The 14751-nt window shown below is 38.4% G+C and overlaps 1 protein-coding gene across 2 annotated transcripts in view; it reads right to left on the bottom strand.

Moving 5' to 3' along the window:
• CA10 (carbonic anhydrase 10) overlaps positions 1-14751 on the bottom strand; it is a 209863-nt gene that overhangs the window by 139044 nt on the left and 56068 nt on the right. The window lies entirely within an intron of this gene.

The following is a 14751-nucleotide window of genomic DNA, read 5'->3' as shown; positions in this document are numbered from 1 at the left end:
AAAGGAAGCAAATTCTTGGGCATTGCCTGGGAATGGAGAAAGGGAGGAGACTGGATGCTGGGCTGGGGAATACATATGGAGAGGACTCGACGAAGCAGGGCAGAGAGGGGCAGCAGGCAGCGTGGGGCAGAGGCAGGGTGCACACTGATGGATCCACTGCCCTTCTACATACTTTATGAAATAAGATAGCCTGCAAAGTTCAGCAGCTACAGATTCAGCCTGTAGGGGCTGAAATTTATGTTGAACTTAACACAGAATACAGATTGTGAGCTCTACTCCTTTCCTTTCACTGTCTAAATTTTAAATCTACTCTCTGCAAAAAATAGCTAAACCTGTATGTTTCTTATTTAGTTACATTACAGCTACTAGGTCTTTGGAGCCAAGAAATCAAAGCATGGGAGACCAAGACATGCATGAGTTTTCTTAATGCTTGAATTTATTTAAGAAAAGGCCTTGTCAAGTGCCACAATATATTAGTAGAGTGGCAAGTTAAACCCTGTCAAGGTATTGTCATAATTATTCCATTTCAAATTAGCCACCAGAGGGCCGATCATTTGTTCTTAAAGGGTTGGCATGTGGTGCCAGGGATCTGAAACGGGCAGTACCTGATCAGTGCCTCCCCTGAGCTCAGTGTCTTCGATCTCCTTGTAAGTGGCTCTTTGGATGGATGGGGAGAACAGGCCTGGGATTACACAAACAAGGAGCCGGTGAGGGATGAGGATGGAGGCTGTGCTGTCAGGAGACCAGTAGTTACAGAACTGAGCATCAGGTCAGAAAGCAGACCTGCAGGACAGGCTGTTCAGTGATTACTTGAAAACAGCTCAAGGAGACTGTTAGCATAAGCCAAAGTGCCAGAGCAGTATGGATACTCTGAAAAGGGCAGGGAAAGGAACTGTCTTCTCTCGGTGTTGTAGGGTGACACTGTCATACTCTTGTGTGACTGATATACTGCTGTTGCTGTTCCTAATCTGATCATGCCTGATCTCACTGTTAACACATACATGTAAAGACACAGAGAGAACCCCCTCCAAACTGCTCCGGAAGCTTCTGACTGCAGGCAAACACTCAATTCAGTCTAACAATTGAATTGTAGGATCAAATTTGCTCTGAATGCATCAACAAGGATAGGCCCAAGTAATGGGCAAGGAGCGGATGCTCCCTCTTGATGCAAGATAGGGTTTGGAGATGTGCTGCTCTGCTGTCATCAGTGCATGGAAATGGAAGAGCAGTGCCTTGATGTAGAAAGCCAACAGCAGTAACTGAGTTCTGAATGTCAGGTGTGTGCTCATGGTCAGATCAAATAGCCACTGCAAGGAGAACCCTCTATTCTTTCCAACTAGCAACCACAAGCAATGACTGAAAAGCAGTTTAGCATAGCAATAATCTTTCCAGAACCCTTTCTTAGCTGTTTTCTTATGGTATGGGTGCGTATGCATCTTCCATGCTCATGTCAATCACAGGGCACTACAAAAAATGCTGCTCATCTGACCAGTGCTGACAGGTGGCATAAGTCTGTAAGGCAATAACCATGTGACGTTTTCTTTCTGTGGCTCATAATGACTTAATTCAGCTTGTGAAAAATGTCAGCAGCAAGCACACTATGGGAGAAATACAGCAGTGCATGAGTGCCATCCAATCTGCAAAGTAACTGTTACACCTTGAAGAGCATCATAGCAACACCCAATACATTTAGAAAAGCAGTGCAGGGACTACTCAGAGGTGCAGTGCACAGAACGCAGAACTGTAAAACCTTGCACAGGCACAAAGACCATCGTCTACTTCCCAGCGTATCATGGGGAGAACAGAGGGCCCATAGCTCTAGAACACCCCTGACAGCCTGTTTCTCTCTGCCAGAGATTGTAACAGCTCAGAAGGAATGAGCATCAATTGCTTCCAAGGGAGTTGTGTAAAAGATAATGTATGTTGCCTTTTTGGCAGCAAAGATTCACTGGAAGATAGTGCCTTGGAGGCTTTATTACTTGTGACCTTCACACAGAACCGAATAAGTCTTATTTTCTGAATAATTTCAGCCTGTGGGTACGGCATTTGATGGTCTTTCTAGCAGCAGCAGAATAAAATCACACCTTGCTTGAGAAAAAGAGGCTTAGGAAGAAAAGTGTTGAATGGTTACATCCAGACAGAGTAGAAAATTTACGGCCATGCACATGGAAAAGGCTGCAAAGATGACTAAAAGGTACCTTCCTATGGATCCAAGCTCTAAATCAACTCTCAAATTTATTACGAATATAATTATCAAATACACCAGGCAATCCAAAAAAACATTGCCTAGAGGCAAAATCTGTAGTCTCACAATCACTGAAAATAGTAGTTTAAGTTGACCTCTGCGTCACAGGCTTCCTCGTATTTTCAGAAATCAAAATACTAACAGAGCAGTCCTGGAAACAGGATTAACTCAGCTAGTTAATCGTAATTCCTTAGGCTTTGGAACTACCAGCTCTTAACCTTTCCTAGCTAATTGTTTTACAAAGAAAAAAAATCTTCTCACTTAAGTTCCCACTTGATTTTTCAGTTTTAATTTAATTAGTTGAATGAACATTTCAACTGCATGCATGGAAAGTAAATACTCTCTGACCCAACATAGCAACTGTACCTGTCAAAAGGTCATTTAGAACTGTACCAGGCTGGTTCCATACATTGGTCAGTATCTTCCATCGGTGCACCAGTCTGTGCTTAACACCATCAAAAAAATAAAGTACTCCTTGTTAAACACAAATTGTAGTAGCTGATCTGAATAAGTTTAGTGTTAGTTGACATGATCTCAGTTTGCACTCTCAGTGAAAAAGTGAACACAAACTGTGTTATTCATGACCATCATGCTTATTTTCCTATGATGGCCTCATGTGTTTTAGGTATATGGCAATGTGCTTTAGTATTACTTACCCACTTCTAGTAGTAGTAGTACCCAGAAGGCTTAGTAAGTACAGATTAGCTATCTTTAGTGTTCTTGCTTCTGTTTAAACTTCCTTTAATGCAAAGCTACCGAGGTTATTCAGTAATCATAAGCCAAATTACAACTGCCCTGTACAAATACCCACTTGCTACGGATGAAGTTTACTCTCGTTTTTCCAGTATGACCTGACCAAATAAAGAAAAGTAACACCAGGCTTATAATCAAAACTTCAAAACTATATTTTTTCCTGGTTTGCATCACGAGGTTTCTGCACTGTCTTAGGGAGACAGGAAATGGAGTGATTTCTTGAGCCTTGATGGGACAAATAAGAGTTGTTGCTTCCTTTTTTTTCTTTTAAGAAAAGCTTTCTGTCTTGATCTCACAGCAATAATGTAATGATTTTTCTATCTGAGCTTTAATAAAAGTATTTCAAGAATAAACAAAAAATCATTCTACTGTGCTTTTAAAACAGCTGTAGAAATTTTGCTGAACTGTAGCGGTACATGTTAAAATAAAAATTCTTTTAGCAGGAGAGCTACAGTGGTTTACCAACTATAAGCTATATGCAGTGGCTAAACTTACTACAGTCTGCGTGCCTTTCTTCTTTAACAGAAAAGACTGAATATATTGAAGGAAAATGGAAAGTGCTTATTTCAGAAATATTTTCTAAGTAAAGAGTTGAACATGAATCAAAAGACGTTAGCAAAACAACAAAAAAAATTCTCATGGCTAGTGTTAGCAACACTGTCCTAAAGTCTTAACTGTACTACCCAGAATTACCTTGCTTATTTAGTAGTGGTGCAAGAGAAACAGGGCAGAGTCTGAGTCTCCCAGTTAGGCAATTGTCACTGGAAGCTTCACCTCCATCAATAGTGATGCTTTTTCTTTGTTCTGCACTATTAGCTGTTGTCAGCTAGGGTAACGGATATATCTATTATGCTGCCAAAGGAAACCAGCAGAGCAATATAATGACAATTCCTGGACCACTTATAACCAGCCTACTACCTAATATACAAGAGAAGTATTAATTTATTTTCTGTACCATTAACTGTGGCCAATTTAATAAGAAAATGGTCTCTATACATCATTTCTTGGGACCTGGCCCAGTGATTTGCTACTCAGTTTTAGGATGTGAAGTAATACGTTATGCTATTTTTGCATATGAGGTATTTCAGAACCATAACAATGCCTGGTGTTCTTTTTATTCCATCAATTTGCTATGATTGTGATTTTTAGCAGTAATCACTCTTTTGAAACCTCAGTGTGATGTTTTCAGTGGCAACACATCCTAAGTTTGAAAATCTTAACAGCTTCAAAAGGAAACAATTTGAGCACTGAATATTCCCTAACAAGAAAGTAGCAGCTAACAACAGTAAATTATCTGGTCTTGCAGAAAACAGTTTGAATCTTGGTGATTCAAAATGGATGCCTTTTAAATTTTTTTGGGTGTGAAAATATCCAGGTTTAGATTATTTGAGGTTCCCTCCTGTTTGTGTGTGTGTGTACCTTTCACCTTTCGTTTCCTCAGAGAAGTCATAGTTATCAAGTTATTTTCTTTTCTGGCTGAAACATTTTTATTCAAGTACAATTCATGCTTACAGTTAAGTGCTTCCATGAATTACAGATACATTCTGAATGCACATCACTTGCCAAAAGATACTAAATAATCCATGTCTGTCTTCAGATTTATGATTAATGTCTTTTACAATCCCTGAAATTTCCCCTTTAACTTCTACTTGTTGGCATGTTTCATGTATGTCCTGTTTTTGCTATGTAGCATCTAAAATCGAAATGGACACATCCTTTTAGGAAGAGGGGATATTTACACGCGGCTGAGGAAGACTCTCTATTTTTGTTCATACAGCTGTGTGCCTATTTTCAGTTTCTTTTCCTTCAAAAAAAATACACCAATCAAAAATATACAATTTGCAGGACAAAAAAACTCCAAAAACTGTAACCTCTGGGGAATTTCTTCTCTGATACCATCTGACGGTTCTTGCTGCCATCATTGGTGGAAGGATTTTTGTGATAAATTTTAAATCAAAAGTTCTTACGAAATGTTGTCTGGATGAAGTAGTTCAGATGGACTACCTAATGTACAAATCCACAGCAGTCATCACGGACCTGCCTGGCTATCTCCAAACTTGCCAATGATTATAGGGTTTCAGTGCTATAAATTTCTTGGAAAAAGTAGGAAGCACAGTTTTTGCAGCCTGGTGAGGTTTCTTTAAGATCGTTTCCCCTCAGGTAACACTTCTTGTAACTCCTTAGAAGTCTGAAAACACTCTCTAATTTGTTAAGCAGATGAACCTCATTTTCTGCAGTCAAAACAAACATACTGCTTCTAAGGCAACTGCTACTCTCCATAGGCTGAAGATGCACTAAGCTCACATTTAAAACAGGTGTCAACAGTATTAAAAACCCAACACATTCTGATGGACTCAATCTTCCTCCTGGGAACTATTCATTATGTGTTTGTTGGAGGTGGCTCTTTAACACATGCATTACCTATCTACTACTTCTAACTACTCATGATTTGCACTTCCTGGTAAAATCATGTTGGTCCCCCTATAATGGAGTAGAAGGTGCTTTTCCTCAAATCTGCTCCTAGAAATTTTATTTGCACTCTCACAAAACCAGCTGGACATTAAATCCTAGACCCTGGGAAAATTCACTTGGGTATTGCAAAGCAAATGGACACTCAACGAATGAGAAAATCACCTAATGAGGACACCCAAACCTAGGAGAAAATAATTTTCATTTCAGAGATCTGATAAGAACTTCTACTAGATTTGTGTCACAATGTGCTTTTAAGTAACATACAAGATTTAGGATGATTCCTGCAACTTGCTAGCCTGTATATAAAAAAAATCCAACTTAACTTGAGATATGCAGGATACTCATTTTTTAAGCTGAATATTCTTTTTGTAGTACTTTAAGATTCATAAAAATTTGATTGTAACAAACAGCCTGTTAGGCAAGATTTGGTGTGTTACCTGGAGGATGGATGAATGCAGATACCTTGTCTAATTCTGTCTGCTCTCATACTTACATACTCACCTCTTTCCTAACTCAGCTGTGCTATCTAAATACCCTTAAAAAGATATTTGAATGTTATTCTTTACAGTTAAGCAGTATCTGACAGGATGCTCTGAGGCTAACATTTAGTAACACTCTCACAGGGAAAATTCTCAAGAAGGAAGCGTAGAAACTCATAAATACATTTAGCTTCTCAATCTGCATGCACATCCCTGTATTTTGTCTTGAATTAATTTTAATTAAATTGAAATGGCAGAGTTTCTCAAAAGTTTTTAAATTCTTTTTTTTTTCCTAGTTCTCGTTATCCCTTTTACATTACCAGCTCTAAATTTTAAAGAAATCCTAATAAATTGTGCATTAGAAAACAAATTCCACAGATCCTGCACTTGGCAATGACTGTTCAGGACACTGTACAGGAGCAGGTGGAACTGGGAACAATGAATAGATTTAAAATTAAGTAAGCTTCTTTTCAGTCTGAACCAGGTGATGTCAACATTTTGGGCTTAGGCTTAATATAAAACAAGACATAAAATTAAGGCAGCTTCCCTGAAATATTGCTGTAAGATAAAAGCACCCTAGAGCCAAATACCTGCCACAGCTTTTAAGAAAGCTAATTATACGAACCTTCACAAGCATGTTTTGAATTACCAGTTTTACAGTTTGCCAGGACTTTTCCAGAAGGAAAAGAAATTGTGATTTCAAATTCCTCTGCTTTGAATCTCTGAATCTGGGTGTATCTGAATTTGGGAAATGTTGACAGAATGTGTCATTTTCACCTGCCCATTGTTCGGTGTATAAATAATGCTAGTTAAAAACCACCAATGCTGGCTTGCACCTTGTCCTTTAACACTTCCATGCAAACTATCAGTTCTTCACATTAAAGATACATTTACTTTTTTCAAAAGACGTTCAATCTGACTCCTAATTCTACAGCCCTTGACTTCATAGCCAGAATAAACTTTTAAACAGTAATTGAGTCATCTTTTGATGAACTGAAAGGGAGAGAAAAGTATGATGTTGCCAACAGCATGCTGTTTGCTCAGCAGTAAAGTTTATGGAGTACTGCTTTATTCAGACAAATTATTAGGTTCAGAACAGGTGGTAGGTGGATGACACACAGTCATGATGTCCAGAAAATCCATATCCATTATCTAGCAGAATCTTCTAGCCTCGAGATCTGTGAATTTACAGCTGACTTTGGAGCTATGGCCGACAGTGACATTCAGCATGGAGTCTATGTTAGCTCCCCCTGTGCGGGGCATAAAACTCACAAGTAGAAAAGATTGGCAGAAGGATCTATTCCTCTTTTTATAACTTAAAACTTCTGACACACCGGGGTGGGGTGTTGACAATGTTACTGTTAGGAGTACAGATGGGGAAATGAGATAGTTTTCTACATGTCCCCTCACTACAAGCACCCTATTTTCTTTTGTTACAGTGAATTGCGTGAGCTACTTACTCTTACCTTTTCACACTAAGTGTACCAAGATCATTCGTAAGCCAAGAATGAAGTATTTGCTGCAGCTTTTTACATCGTTGACAAACATAGCCACTGCTGAAAAACATCCTGGTGCAGTCCATTCATAACTGAGTCTTTTTGTTTCCATTTTGAAGTACTACTTGTACTACTGCTTCTCACATCATGTATTGTCTGCTAATTTTTCTGACCCATCTTTTATTTTGAATGTCACCAACAGTGTATGAACTTTAGAGTTTGAATTAGAAACTGGTTCTTTCTCTGTTGATTTTAGTGCTTAAAACGGCTGAAAGCCTGCGTGCCTCTTTGTTACTCTAAAACAAAGTACAGACACTGTATTTTTTCCTTCAGATCTTTATTTTTTATATTTCAAATGGAAGGCAAAAGGATGAAGAATGATTTAAACTTTTATCAGCAGATTCAAACTATTTTTTTTCAATGTGGACATAGCTCATTTTATGCTCCTTCAAGAGATTAACTTTGTACACCTACAAAGTATTTGCACAGTGCTGAACCCCTGAAAATCTGCCAACCTTACAGAGGTTCTGATAATGACAGCAAGTATTTCCTGATGCAGTATCAACTCAGCATTCCATTTTCTGCTGTTAAAATGCCTATCAAAAACATGGTAAAGGAGGAATACTAACTGTAAGAAAAAGTTTCCAAACTGGTGAGGCAGTGACTTTATAAAAAAGATAAAAAAGTTAGGGTTTGGTTCTTCACTATTTTAAGTTTTTTAAATGTATCCAACTTAGCCTTAAAATCTAATATATTTTTTGCAGAACTGTCTAAATCCTCAAATGGCACTACTTGGCAAACATATTGCAGAAATATTGTTCCTCCTTACACAGTACTTAATAGACTGTTCTGAGAAATTCTGGTTGCTGTCTCTTGTTTTTATGTATTGTGCTGCACTTTATAATCCTCACTTGTCCTCAAGAGACTTGATGCCAGATTCAGTACTAGCGCTCCCAACAGAATGACACCACTTCAAATTCAGCCTCTGCTGGTTTCGCTTCATGAATCGAGAAACTGAATGGTTAAGACATCTTTTATTTCCTTGGATTTCACATACTCCAGATGACAGGAATAATTTCCAAAAGGCAAAGTAAAGGGTAGAAACTATTCAGGTAGAATCCAGTCGAGTATGACTTCCTACTGCCTTTCTGTCCCCCAATACATACTTCAGAATGTTCTACAGTTCTAAATTCCTTTTAAACAAAATTTCCCTCAAACTCATGTTGTGGGCTCCTGAAACTCAGGCCTTGCTGTATATAAAAACTGTATTCCTCTGACATCTTCATTTCTTTTTTTTCTGTTAAGATTAAAAAGAAATACATAAAAAAGCATCCTCTTTATGTTTTCTCTATCATGTCATTTATTCTGATTCTTCTGACAGCTTGTAGTGCTTCTAGAGCTTATGTTTCAAAGAACTTTTCAGCAGTTCAATCTCTTTTTGGGTGCCACAGTCTGGCCTCAATTCACCCAGCTGAAACATGGCCAAGTGTTTTGAGGAGCAGCAGAGATTTATTTCCGAAGAGTTAAAGGCGGAATAAGCAGCATCAGGCTGCCTTCCCCTTCAGCAGTTCTGTAATGTTGGGCTTAGCTCTTCTGAAGTTTTTTAGATGAGGCTGGCCACAGGTTGCACTGAATGTGATATAATACCAAAGCATCGTTTTCTCAGCTTCTGCTGAGGCAGCCTCATCAGCTTCTGAGAATCAAATCCCTCAAAGGCAGAGAGAAAAGTATTTTGGAAACCATCACTATCCCTTCTCTCTTCCTGGAGTGAGAGAAAACACCTGGAGTACTAGCAGCAGCAGCAAATGGCACAGTCAGGGTTGCTCACTGTAACTGAGGGCAAGATCCTTGTTACACCTAGAAAAGCACAGACCACAATAGAAATGTTCTTCAGAACCAAAGCAGAAATTAATTTAGCATCCTTATTCTCTGACTAATGGAAATTCCTCTGTGGCAATCTATGCATCTGCTTAAAATGAATATTAAAAAAAAATACCATGTGTTTGAAAGCACATGGATATACCATTTATTGTTATTGCTCAACAACTTGAATGATCCTGAAGATGTCATCAAGAAAGCGATAAGGAACTTAACTTGTCCTACCATGATATGCTAATTAAACTGTTTAGTGTAGAGATCAGCAAAAATAAGGAATTAGCAAATAATGATGCGAGCATAGGATGATTTGTAATATCAGCACATTGATGCACTGGGCTCAGATACTGTAATTTGATTGGCAGTGCTTTATTAAGTTTTGGCAGCGTTTAAGTAGACTGGGAGTGCTGTTATGAAGCTCAAGCACATTAATCCAAGCTCCAGCTCTCGTTAATACAGATGAGTGAAGGCAGTTAATTGAATTATGTATGAAGTACTGCTGATTAAATATTTCACTCCTTGCTATAGAATTAACTCTGCTTTATTAACAGTCACCGTTGTCTCTAATACTGAATGTCATAGGGACCTTTTCTCAGTCATCCACTTCCACTTTTTTTTAACCATCTGTTAAGGTTGCTTATGTATGTACCCATCTATTCCTACTTGTACTGGCCTTTGAAAGAAATACTTTTGCTTTTCCTAAAAGTTGGTGTGATACTGAAAAACTTCTATTCCCTTATAAGAAAGGCTTCAATGAAACTTCTCAATTTTTCTCATTGACAATAGAAAAAGATTCTGCAGATTACACAAAAGCATACTTTTGACTGATGCCATCCTGAGATGAAATATAACATTAACTGACTATTTTCATTTTACTTTGTTTCTGATTTCAACTTCCTACTTTTTTTCTGCTATTCTAAGTATTGTACATAAAACAGGGACACACTGTTAATGAAGGAGAGAAAGGAAAAAAATCCAGACACAGAATCTCAGGTTACAAAGAAAATGTAAAGCCAGGCTTTAGAAAATAAACTATTATCCTTTCAGGAACTCTACTGAACAACTACAAGGACTACTGTCCTCACCAGTTGGCAGGTGTTTACAATTAATCTCAGACACCTGAAAGAGATCTCTGTTATTTAGCTGTTCAAAGGCAACATGGCAAAAGCTAATTAGGATAGTGGCAATGGTTTAACAAGAACACCAACAGCCTCTACACTGTCAAGACACAAAGGTTACTCCTGGACCATGATGTCGTGAGGCCGGATCTCAGCAGTCTTTCATGCTTTGCTAAAGAACACTATGAGTTGTCAAAAGATATTGAAATGATGTTCACTGAAGTTTGGTACTAACGTACATATTAACATGGAATACAGTATGCAAAATGTATCAAGTTGCAAGCTTCTATATTTACAAATAATAAATATTTTTAAAGTATGTAATGCTGGAGGTCTGACAAAGAACTACAGTTTCATTTTCAGTGCAGAGGACACACAGCCCTTCCATGACCAGCCTTGAAATATTCTAAGAATAAGCTTTCCAGTGATGCTCCTACTCCTGGTCGTATGTAAAAAGTTTTTGGTGAAATGAAGCCCTGTAGTGCACAAGTGACATTGACACAACACAGAAAATATATTTGAACAGTAGCAGAGATCAAGGATGAGTTTTAATACATATCAAAACACAGAAATGCAACATTTTAACTATTCCATATTGCTTTGCAATCCATTTGTTTCATAAAGACAATGGAGGAACAGTCTTTTTCCAGTGTCTTCAGAGAACAGAAAGCCCAGAGCAAGTACCTTTGTACAGATCTATTACGATACTTCTTTTATTTCCATTACTTGCACTTGTGTGTCAGTTTCTTATAATTAAGGTGATATTATAACTGGAAACAGTGAAGGAAATGTTTATAAAACACTGTTTAATGAAAATGAATCAGATATTTCTTAATTCAAACTGCAAGAATACCATCAGTTAGGATCCAGAGGGTACAGCAAGGCCTTCAGTTAAGGTCGTTCACTGCTTTGACATGATTTTTCCCTTGGCATTCTTTTAATTATGATGTTGTAAAACAATTTCAAGAATGCAAATACTGTGTTTGGAATCCTGTTTCATGACACAAGTTTACATTTTGATATTGAGATGTCTTTTCCAAAAGAACTATAATGATATCAGTGATCTGCATGTACAGTTATGAATAATGGAAACGGTTTGTGGATGGAGCACTGAACTCCCAGAACCAGAAAGTTTTAATTCCATCTTATTTACCTAAGAAGTCTTGCATGATTTGTATCATACCTGCACAGAACTGATATATTAGTTTGAAGAGAGTCTTCTCTCATGTGGGGATAAGACTTAGCCTTGTGTTAGGACTGCTGGAAAGACTTAGGGGAGGCAGGTAAAACCAGTTGAATCCGATCTGAGCTAGGGGTATGTTTCTCTTAACTCACAGTGAAATGCAGATAACAATGTCCAGATGCAAGTCTTTCAAAAAACCAGAGGGGTGTCCATCATATTAGCTAGTTACAAGACGAAATTAATCTTGAGTTTTCTTCTACTCAAATATGATGGTGCCATAGCCAGCCTAAAATGAAAATTCATCTTTCACAGCACTGTGAAAGACAAAGTTCCTTAGTGAACAGACAATAGGAGGCCCCACTCTGAAAACACTGGTTCTTTCTGTATTTTGAAGGATGGGTTCAAGGAACCCAGAGCAAAGACCAAAGGCAAATATACAGAAACTAGAGCTAGAAAACTATTAGTCTTTCAAGTTAGAATCTGAGTCACTTTGCCATTGCAAAGTTGATTTCTTTTGCTTTGGTAGATATTTTGAGGAGAGCAGGGTTCCCTGAAGACAGAAGAGACTGGATAATGCAATAAATTCACCTTGGAAAGCCCAATTGCTGTTGCTTGGGGATGAAGACTTTCAACACCAAGAACCATTGGCTAAGCCCATGTGAAAATGGAAGAAATGGTTACCAAGAAAGGCTGGAAGAGTGCACGTCCATAGAAGGTCCAGCTGGAATTTTGAACTGGCTATGAAAATACTGACTTCAGAGTCACAGACTGAGGAATGGATGAGGAGGAGGATGATAGCCACCTGTGGAGGAAGCTTTGCCTGTTTCTCATGGGTTCCAAAGATCATGAAGTGCTGTTGAGGATGCCAGCTGGCCTGCTGAGGCTTCTCTGTTCCATCAAACAATCTGGGAAGCCTGCCCATGACATCATAGCATATATCCCCAAACAAGTACCACTTGATATTTCTTCACTCTGAAAGCTGATAAGCAGCAGATTTTCTTTCCAAAGCTCAGACTTCTGGGGCTTCTCTTGACTAGTTGTGTTCAGGCATGGCAGGGTGAGTCTCAGGAGAGCTGCTGACAGTTGTACTACAAGTCTTTACTTAGGGCTTGGTGCCTTTTCTCCATTTTTTTGGCTTGCTTCCGTGCACACTTCCACATGACCCATCCCAAAGACTATGGCTGAAGAATATCTACTAGATTTATATTTTCCAGATCCTAGAATTTCTTTAGTATTGTGAGGACAGGTGATGGTTTCTCATGTTAACTGCTACCCTTCTGTTCTCTCAATCAAATAGGAATGCTTCTCCAGTAGAGAAAGAGCTTCTCCAGTTCTTTCTTCCTCCTTGAAGAGAGACCTGAACCTTGAGCCTCACTATCTGTTGTTTAATCTTTTAGTCACATTTAGTACTGCTGATTCTCACTGAACTAACCAGATATGAACTAGCTCATAACTCAGCTGAATGTGATTCCCCGGCCCCCCCCCCCCCCCCCCTTTTTCTCCTTTGAAGAAAGTTACTGGAAAAGACTTATTAATGTAAACCAGCAGAGGGCCCTGGTGTAGGCAGCTAGGCTTTAATTAGTTGATTAGGTGCAACATCCACAAATCAGTTTCAACAAAACCAAGTGGCAAGAAACCAGACACGAGGAGCTGTAGTATCTTGTGATGAGGCCATGACAGCGCAAAAATACTACTGAGAATATGATTCCAGTGACATGTAATATATACAGGCTTCCATTGCTGGTTCCTTAAATACCTCAACAATCCTTAAGTACTTCCAATACTGTATCTCGTTATTATGTGCACTGAATGGCAATGCCATGCAGAGCTGAGAAAGAAAAAGGTATCTGAAAACCTCAAACATGCAGGAAGCTAGTTACTGGTTTTGGACAGAGATGCTTTGGGATGCTTTTAAAACTAGGAATTTTTATTTCATTTCATTTAGACATTTCTAATCAGCTTGATAATGGAGATTAAAATGGAAGCTACATACCAGTGTTATGTAATTATACATAATGTGCACCTACAGACAAAAGGGTAGTCATTTTTACTGATCAGTTTTATTTTTATAACTCGTATTACTATCATTTTGGTTGTGGAAGAATCCAAAAGCAATTCCCCACACCCAGATTATTCCCCACACCCTTTATACTAGGGTAAATCTGAAGTAATAATTGTGAGAAGAGACGGTTCCACAGAGCCTAAATTTAGAATGAGAAATACCTACAGAACACTGTGAACTCAGTAGGTGATTCATTTCCTGTTGAAGATGATTCCTAAAAGCTCAAGTATCTCCAGAAGGTCACTCCCACCTTCAGAAAACATACACAACAACTTATTTTTAGAGTTCTGTAGAAATGCCTTGCCCACACAGTAAATTGGACATATGTTCTTGGATTTAGCTGCCAGTTTTGTGAAAGTTAAAAAATTCTGAGCTTACTGTTTTTCCTAAATAAAATTTTCCATTTATTTCAGTCAAAGCAAAAACCAATTTTGCATGAAACTATTGCTCACGGACCTAGCAATCAGAGTTAAGTCTGCTGTTGACATTCTTACATTTCATTGTGGGTTGCTGGTCCTCCTACAAGTACCTTCCTAACTTTAGATAGAGCAGCTGGAAAGGATGTTGGATTAAGCGCATGCTAACTCGCATTGCTAAATCAGACTGAAAATGGTAACTCTCCTCCTTTCCATTGCCACCCTTTGCACGACACAGATATGCTGTTCCTCTATCCAAAACATCCTATTCTTCCTTTGCTGATTAGCCCTAGCAGCTCTCTATTGTGACTGCACAGGAACACTGCAATGCTTGTTAGGTTAGAAATGAAAGAATCGAACCACCAAACTCCTATGATCTTCTATCAAATTAATTACTTGCAGTAGATTCAATACTAGAAAGGCATACAAAATTTCTCGTAGTTGGGATGTATTTTTGTAGGTGAAAGTAGAATTTGGCTGGTTTGTTGTTTGAGGGTTCACATATTCATGCTGTGTTTGAAACTTAAAATCAGCTCAGATCCCCAGTTCAGCTGAAACTGATTTTCTGAATCACTGAAATCACTGAGAACACTGGTTTGGATACAATACTCTAGATCATTTGCAAATGGCAATGTACAAGCTATTAAAATAA

The sequence above is a fragment of the Falco biarmicus genome, chromosome 1 (assembly GCF_023638135.1).
Source record: "Falco biarmicus isolate bFalBia1 chromosome 1, bFalBia1.pri, whole genome shotgun sequence".
Classification (NCBI taxonomy): Eukaryota; Metazoa; Chordata; class Aves; order Falconiformes; family Falconidae; genus Falco; species Falco biarmicus.
The sequence above is the reverse complement of the archived record's forward strand: the minus strand, read 5'-3'. Positions and strand labels throughout refer to the sequence as shown.